We start from the raw sequence: 6,000 nt of genomic DNA, 5'->3' as shown, positions 1-6,000 counted from the left end.
TGACAATTTGCTCAGCCTTGGAATCACTACACTGGGTCCCTGCTGTCCTGGTTGGTGACCCAGCCAGTGTAGACACATATAGCCTGCTCTATCTGGCCAGTCCTATATTCCAGACCACGATTTCACCTCTCTTCCAATCATTTATCCCCATCCATGTTTTTGCCATTGACCCTGCTGAGTACCCCTTCCCCTACTTCTTGCTCTGGGAATAGTAATCATATCCACACCACCATTGCTTCTGAGAAAGGCTTGTCAGTTGAGTGCCTAATGGCTCTGCTTACCACCCCGTGACTTCCTAAACAAAAACATCTTCCCTGGCTACTACCCTCTTATTTGTGTGGTCTTCCCAGACTAGCATATACACTCCTTAAGGCCAGGAGATGTCATATTTTTATTATTTGCATCCTCAGGTCTAAGTATGGTATTTTGCTTATTAGATGAGCTTAAGAAATGCTTTTCATTTGTTCATTGAGCATTCCTGACACTATTATTACAGGATCATATTGGATAGGTGCTATAGGTATTATTGTGCCCATTTTACCAGAGAGGAAGCTGTCCATCTTGTAGTGGGAAGAAGGCTCTAATTTGGAGGCAAATGACCTGGGTTTGGATCTTGGCTCTGCCACTTATTCCTGTGTGACCATGGGTTAAATTTAATAATAGGGGGCAGCTAGGTGGTGCAGTGGATAAAGCACCGGCCCTGGATTCAGGAGGACTTGAGTTCAAATCTAGCCTCAGACATTTGACACTTACTAGCTGTGCGACTTGGGCAAGTCACTTAACTCTCATTGCCCCACCAAAAACTTATAATAATAATGGTAGCTAGAATTTATTTATCTAGTGCTTTAAGGTTTGTAAGGAGATGCTACTGTTATCCTTATTTAACAGATTAGGAACTGAGTCTGACAGAGGCTAAGTAATTTCCCCCAAGATCACATAAATAGTGTCTGAGCCTGGATTTGAATTCAGATCTTCCTGCCTCCAGGGCCAGCTCCCGATCCACTCTACAACCTAGCTACCCCTCTAGATCTTCATTTCTTCATCTATAAAATGAGGGATTTAAAGTAATGGACTTCTAATATTTCTTCAAAGTGACTTACCGGGGGCAGCTAGGTGGCGCAGTGGATAAAGCACCAGCCCTGGATTCAGGAAGTTCAAATCTGGCCTCAGACACTTGACACTTACTAGCTGTGTGATCTTGGGCAAGTTACTTAACCCTCATTGCCCTGCAAAAACAAAACAAAACAAAACAAAACAAAACAAAGTGACTTACCCAGGGTTACAATTAGTCAATATCTGAGGCATAATTGGAACTCAGGTCTGCCTTATTCCAAATCCAGCTCTCAGCTATCTAAGTGTTGTGTAACGATTGGAATGACGCCACCTGCTGGAGACTTACTGTAGAAGAGTTCCACCATGAAAGGAAGGTCTTTGAGGGCAAGAACATGCGTCTTTTCTTTGGCGTCAGGAAGTGACATTTTGCTAGTGGGAGGAAGAAGGAAGAGCTGGGCACTCTGACTCGTTCTCTTTCCTTTGGACTCTGGTGGAGAGCGCAGCTAGAAATGTGTTCTCCCTTTAATAGATAGGAATCTAGGCCTTTTCTTCTCTCTTTACCAAATTCTTATTCTCCTTAATAAATGCTTAAAAGCCTAACTCTTGCTAAAGCTTATAATTTATTGGTGACCACTCATTAGATATTTTAGACAGAATAGCTAGAATTTTAGCCCTTAACAGACGTCAGGACTCACTAAATTGTGGTACCTTGGAACAAAGCTCTGATCACCCAGCCCCTAGTTATGCCTCTGCTTTCATGGGCAGAAATGTTGAAAATATTATCTGTACCCTTAAAGTCTTCATTTTCTTGCCCAAGAATTTGTAATCTTTAGTAATGCTTTCTAGGTTTCTTCTAGCAATATCATAGGTACCCACATGAATCACCATAAGTCAGTAGTAATCATTTGGTTTGACAAATCTTGGGAGTGTTTTCATCACATCTTAGATAGTATACATGCCCCAGGAAAGCGTGATTGTTACCAGATTGACCCTTACCTTAGCACCTTTCAGTAGGAAGTCACCAGTCCTTCTGACTCACAGGATATAGAAATTCAAAAATTAAAAGTGGCAATCTAGTCTAACCCATACAGAAAAGCATTCTACAGCATAATATATTCGACAAATAGCTCTCTAACCTCTGCTTAAAGACCTCCAGGGAATGGAAGTTAGAGGCAACTGGGGTTAAGTGACTTGCTTGGGTCACAGAGCTAGTAAGTGTCTGAGGCTGGATTTGAACTCAGGTTCTCCTGAATCCAGGTCAAGTGCTCTTTGCAGTGTACCACCTAGCTGCTCCAACAACTAAAAAAATTTTTTTTTCTTTTTTTTGCGGGGCAATGAGGGTTAAGTGACCTGCCCAGGATCACATAACTAGTAAGTGTCAAGTGTCTGAGGCCAGATTTGAACTCAGGTCCTCCTAAATCCAGGACCAGTGCTTTATCCACTGCACCATCTAGCTGCCCCCTAACTTTACTTCTTTATAACATCTACCCATAGTTCCTGGTTCTGCCCTTTGGAGTCAAACTGAACAGGTCTGATTTCTTTCTCCTTATGATAGCCTTCAAATATTTGAAGAAAGTTAAGGACTAGATACGTGCTAGTCTTCTCTTCTCTAGATAAAATATCTCTAAGTCCTTCAACTAATTATATCATGACACAGACCCAAAGCTTTTCAACTACCCTAGTTGCCCTGCTTTGGATATTTGTCAGTTTATTGGCATTCTTAAACTATGGCAGAACTGAATGCAATGCTGCAGATTAGGTGTGAGGGGTGCCAGACAAAGTGAGATTATTACCTCCCCTCTTTTAATGCAGCTCAAGATTGAATCAGCTTTTTTTGTTGGCTGCTAAGTGCCCCAGATCTTTTTTAGAACAACCAATGTCCTACCAAGCTCACCCATTTTATACTTGTGAAGTTGGGTATTCTTTTAAATCATAAAAGTATTTTATTATTTTCCAGTTACACATAAAGAAAGTTTTCAACATTTGTTTTCATAAGATTTTTAGTTCCAAATTTCTCTCCTTCCCTCCCTTCCTTCCCCCCTCCCCAAGACAGAAAGCAATCTGATATAGGTTATATATATATATATACAATTACATTAAACATATTTCTGCATTAGTCATGTTGTGAAAGAAGAATCAGAACACAAGGGGAAAACCTCAAGAAAAAAAAACAACAACCAAAAAGTAGAAACAGTATGATTCAATCTGTATTCAGAATCTACACTTCTTTTTTCTGGATGTTAGAACATTTTCCATCATGAGTTCTTTGGAATGTCTTGGATCATTGCACTGCTGAAAAGAGCCAAGTCTATCACAATTGATCACCACACAATGTTGCTGTTACTAAGTACAATGTTCTCCTGGTTCTGCTCACTTCACTCAGCATCAGTCCACTTATGTCTTTTCAGGTTTTTCTGAAATCTGCCTGCTCATCATTTCTTTTTTTTTTTAAGGGGGGGGTGAGACAAGGACATTTATTTGGGGGGAAAGGGGAAAACAGATGGAAGATTCACAGATTCTTCAACCACTGGAGGGAAGGACCCTGAGGATGCTGAGGGTAGCTGGGGATGTCAGGCATATTGCCATCATCTCAAACAGGAACAGGGTAGTTGTAAGGTGTAGCTTGGTTGATCATGCCTGTGTATTTGGTATAGGGGCTTAAGGGAGGTAAGAGCAGAGCCATGGTTCCAATGGTGAAGGACACTGTCAGCACCGGCTCCTTGGCCCAGGCCTCCTTCAGGAACCGGCCTAGTCTGCCCACCATGTTGGCCGCTTTCCCCATCATCCCTGCTCATCATTTCTTACATACAGCACAATTGTATTCCATTATATTCATATACCACAACTTGTTCAACCATTCCCTAATTGATGGATAGTCCCTCAATTTCCAATTCTTTGCTACCACAAAGAGAGCTGCTATAAATATTTTTGTACATGTGTGTCTTTTTCCCTTTTCAAGGATCTCTTTGGGATACAAACCTAGTAGTGGTATTACTGGGTCAAAGGGTATGCACAGTCCCATAGCCCTTTGGGCATAGTTCCAAATTGCTCTACAGAATGGTTGAATCTATTCACAACTCCACCAACAATGCATTAGTATTCCGATTTTCCACAGCTTCTTCAATATTTATTATTTTCCTTTTATGTCATATTAGCCAATCTGATGGGTGTGAGGTGGTACTTCAGAGTTGTTTTAATTTGCATTTCTCTAATAAATAATGATTTAGAGTGTTGTTTCATATGGCAATAGATAGCTTTGATTTTTTCATTTGAAAATAGTCTGTTCATATCCTTTAACCATTTCTCAATTGGGGAATGACTTGGATTCTTATAAATTTGATTCAGTTCCCTATATATTTTATAAATGAGGCCTTTATCAGAAACACTGGCTGTAAAAATTGTTTCCTAGTTTTCTGCTTCCCTCCTAATTTTGGCTGCATTGCTTCTGTTTGTATAAAACCTTTTTAATTTAATGTAATCAAAATCACCCATTTTGCATTTCATATATTCTCTATCTCTTGTTTGGTCATAAATTGTTCTCTCCTCTCCATAGATCTGAGAGGTAAACTATTCTTTCCTCTCCTAATTTACCTATGGTATCACCCTTTATGTCTAAATCATGTACCTATTTTGACCTTATTTTGCTATACAATGTTAGATGTTGGTCTATGCCTAGTTTCTGCTATACTTTCTTCCAGTTTTCCAGCAGCTTTTGTCAAATACTGAGTTCCTATCCCAGAAGCTGGAGTTTTGGGGTTTATCAAACAGTAGATTACTAAACACCACTGTGTCTTCTGTGCCTAACCTATTCCACTGATCCACCACTCTATTTCTTAGCCAGTACCTGATAGTTTTGATGACTGCTGCTTTATAGTAAAGCTTCAGATTTGGTACAGCTAGCCCACCTTCCTGTGCATTTTTTTTCATTAGTTGAAGTTGGGTATTCTTGTGCCTAAGTATAAGATTTTACATTCGTCCGAACGGAATTTAATCTTGTTAGATTCATCCCAATGCTCCAGTCTGTCAGAATGCTTTGAAATCCTGACTCTGTCCTCCAGTGTGTTAGCTAATCATTAGACTGGGAGCTCCTTGAGGGTAAGGACTGTCTTTTGCCTCTTTTTGTTTCTTCTACACTTAGCACAGTGCCTGGAACATGGTAAGCAGTTAATGATTATTGACTGACTGGCTAGCCCTTCCAGCTATGTATCATCTGCACATATGAGAAGGAAGTCAGATATACCTTTGTCCAAATCACTAAGGAGAGGCATCTCTCCTTCCTCTAACCCTTATTGGAAGACCCTTCACTTAATAGTACCTAGGGAGCTACAGCTTTCCTTGGAGAAGAGGCAGCAACTTCCTCTTCAGAGGGCACAGCCCCCTTCTTTTCTTTTCTTTTCTTTTCTTAACCTGATGGCTATGAACTTAAAACATTTTTCTTTTCTTTCTTTCTTTTTAATTTGTGGAATAAAACAAGCATTTCCATAACACAGTATAATAAAAAATTATTGGACATGAAACTGCAAATCTATTATGTACAACTTGCTATTTTTTTTTTTTTTCAGAAAAAGCCATGGTAATAGCCTCTCCATGCTTCTTTGACCATTGGAAAATTTAACCCCTCAAATCTAAACTCACATCCTTCCTGCTACAGTTTGGTACTGAGACGGAAATTTGCAAGGTCAGTGATTAAAATTCGGCAAAGGTTTATTAAGTATCTACTATGAACAGGGAATTGTGCTAGGCACAATTGAAAACAATCCTGGTCCTTGACCTTACATTCTTTTTTTTTTTTAAAGAATTAAATTGTTTTTACTCTGCACTTAACAAAGAACAAATAAAACAAGAATTTCCATACACCCAATAGAACAGAAAAAGAACAGTACGTGAAACTGCAAACCTCCATTACATACAGCTTTCTTTCTTTCAAAATATATAATAGATTCAACA

The 6,000-nt window shown here is 39.5% G+C and overlaps 1 pseudogene; it reads right to left on the bottom strand.

Moving 5' to 3' along the window:
* Nucleotides 1-3,524: 3,524 nt before the first annotated feature.
* LOC122727688 lies at nucleotides 3,525-3,817 on the bottom strand (annotated as a pseudogene).
* Between the last annotated feature and the right edge of the window lie 2,183 nt (nucleotides 3,818-6,000).

The sequence above is a fragment of the Dromiciops gliroides genome, chromosome 5 (assembly GCF_019393635.1).
Source record: "Dromiciops gliroides isolate mDroGli1 chromosome 5, mDroGli1.pri, whole genome shotgun sequence".
In the NCBI taxonomy this organism is placed as follows: Eukaryota; Metazoa; Chordata; class Mammalia; order Microbiotheria; family Microbiotheriidae; genus Dromiciops; species Dromiciops gliroides.
The sequence above is the reverse complement of the archived record's forward strand: the minus strand, read 5'-3'. Positions and strand labels throughout refer to the sequence as shown.